General features: G+C 34.6%; 1 non-coding gene across 1 annotated transcript; it reads left to right on the forward strand.

The window, feature by feature from the left end:
* The first annotated feature begins 2,608 nt into the window (after positions 1 to 2,608).
* LOC122102939 lies at positions 2,609 to 2,710 on the forward strand. Its single transcript, XR_006146643.1, has one exon. It is a non-coding gene; the product is annotated as a U6 spliceosomal RNA (small nuclear RNA).
* Positions 2,711 to 3,002: the final 292 nt, after the last annotated feature.

Here is a 3,002-nt window from a genome sequence, read left to right on the forward strand (position 1 = left end):
GGAAAGTAGTATGGAGGTTCCTCCAAAGACTCCACATAGAGCTCCCATATGACCCAACAATCCCACTTTTGGGCATTTACCCAAATGATCACAAACAAGACCATACTAAAGCTACCACACAGATATATTTATTGCAGCATTACCATAGCTAAGATATGGAACCAACCCAGATGTTGCTCATTAGATGAATGGATCAAGAAAATGTTGTATATATACACAATGGAATTCTATGTCTCTATCTGAAAGAATGATATTGCCCCATTTGTTAGGAAATGGAAAACTTGGAAAAAATTATATTAAGTGAACTAAGCCAGGCCCAAAGAAACATAGGTCCCATGGTTTCCCTTATTAGCAATTACTAGTGTATGTCTGAGACATGCAGAAATTGTTAGATAAGTTGATGTTAGGTGAAGTGAACCCCATGATAAGAATTCAAATTTTTTTTCTTTTCTGTAATTATTTCTAATATATTTATAAGATGACTTCTTTGTTACTTTTTATGTCCCTCCCGCATGGTATAACCCCTGTTTTCGCTGTATTTGATGTTGGTATAATTTGTGGAGGGGAAGGGGAAAAATTTTTTAAATAGGGATACAGGTGGATCCATTGCAACAATGAGATATACAAGACATTATGTCGAAAAACAAATTTTACAACTTTAGTTGGGGGAAAGGGGAGGGGGAAATGGGACGTAAGGGGGTTGAGATGGGAAGGGATAGTAAGGAGAAACAAAGGAGTATGCAACAATGCTTGATAAGAAATGTACTCATTACCTTGCCCATTTAATTGTAACCTCTCTGTTATTTTCACACTTAAAAAAAAACACAAAAAACCATAAAATATAAAGTGATTTTGATAAAAAATAAAAATGACTCAGAATAAATTATCAATGCAAAAACAATCTTTACAGAAGCAAACTCTCAGAGATATTACATGACTTTGAAAAGGATAAAGTGGCTGAATTTAATATAAATTTAGAAGTATGACCATTCAAAAATATAAAAAGATATTCTTTATTTCATTATATAACACAAAACAGAAAGTAAATGTTGTTTAGATGATTTTTTAAAACAGAGTCTCTCAGGTGCTGGGAGGGTGGTTCAGTGTAGAGTGCTTGCCTTGCATGCATGAGGTCCTGGGTTTGATTCCTCAGCACCACATAAGCAGAAAAAGATGGAAGAGATGCTGTGACTCAAGTAGTACCACTAGCCTTGAGCTGAAGAGCTGAGAGACAGCACCCAGGACCAAGAGTTCAAGCCCCAAAACCAACAAAAACAAAACAAAACACAGTCTCTCACTTTTGTGTGCTCAACATTGTAACACTAGTGCTTCAGTCTAGGGCTAAGATTTTAGGTGTGGACATTTATCAACACTCCTGATTCAGATTCTAATTGATAAAATTTTAATCAATATTTTGTTCTTATTAATTTTGCTCTTTGTAAATTCACATATACCTATAAAAAACAGTGTGGCCATCCCAATAACATTCTCAAAGTACTTCCTAATGATGACTTACAAAAAGTTGTTTTATATTACAACAAGGAAAACAATACTACAAATAAGGAAAACCAATACATAAATATTAATGATTAATAAAATAAAAAAAACAATTACTGCTGTTTCCAGTATTTGAAATGTACTACATATTCGATTTATTATTTTCTCATATTGCTGTACATTTAAAACTGCCTAAGTCTATGATGTTCAACAAGAATTTTATAGGCTATGAGTAGCCTTTAAAGATTATTATTATTATTATTATTAAGATTATTATTTATGGTTCATCTCATCATTTGTATATGGCTTATACCATCATTTGTTCCTCACTAACATATAAAGTAAAGAAGCCTTTAAATTTTAACAGAAACTGTGCAGTTAATGTCTTAAATCTGCTTCTTTACACAAACACTTTGCAACTTCTCATTAGTAAAGTTTCTATAAACTCTGAAATATACATATTTAGTAGTATGTACCATGAATTTTAAATGCTTTATGAAAAAGTTTTACAACCTGCTAAATAGTCTTAATTTTGGCATATATGAGCAAATTCCCAAAATTAAACATATTTAAAACATTAAAACTTTTAACAAACCTTAACACTTTCTATAGTGTTCATAATGGCAGGTTCCTTGTACAGAATAATTGAATTCCTCCTCCTACACATCTGTTGAACAACAAATATCTGGTATTATTTTGTTTTTGACATGTCAAACTTGACTTTATTCTTAAATGTGTTCTTTTGTAAGAAATACATGGTTCTAAAATTTCACGACAATTCTTTTTTTTTTTTTTTTTTTGTCGGTTGTGGGGCTTGAACTCTGGGCCTGGGCGCTGTCCCTCAGCTCTTCAGCTCAAGGCGAGCGCTCTACCACTTGAGCTACAGCGCCACTTCCGGTTTTCTGGTGGTTTATTGGAGATAGGAGTCTCATGGTCTCTCCTGCCCAGGCTGGCTTTGAACCGCGATCCTCAGATCTCAGCCTCCTGAGTAGCTAGGGTTACAGACGTGAGCCACCAGTGCCCGGCTTCACGACAATTCTTTTGAATTTAATTTTTGTGTAATTGTCTAGTTTAAGAAAATCAATTACACTTTATGTATAAAAAATGTTCTGTGCTCAATTCAGTAGCACATACACTAACATTGGAACAATAAAGAGAAGAATAGCCCCTGACTGAGGATGACACTCAACTTCGTGAAGCATTCTAGATTTTTAAAAGAACAGATGCTGGCGGGGATGTGGACAGAAGGGAACCTTAATGGATTGTTGTTGGGAGTTTAAACTTGTTCGAATACTTTGGAAAGTAGTATGGCGGTTCCTCAAAAGACTACAATAGAGCGCCCCTAAGTCCCAGCAATCCCATTTTGATCACAAACAAGACCATACTAAAACTACCAGCAAAACTATGTTCATTGCAGCATTATTTACCAAAGCTAAGATACAGAACAGAACCCGAGGCCCCACAGTAAACGAATGGATCAAGAAAATGTGTGTGTGTGTGTGTGT

This window comes from Dipodomys spectabilis, unplaced genomic scaffold, assembly GCF_019054845.1.
Source record: "Dipodomys spectabilis isolate Male_0828 unplaced genomic scaffold, ASM1905484v1 ptg001046l, whole genome shotgun sequence".
NCBI classification, from domain to species: domain Eukaryota; kingdom Metazoa; phylum Chordata; class Mammalia; order Rodentia; family Heteromyidae; genus Dipodomys; species Dipodomys spectabilis.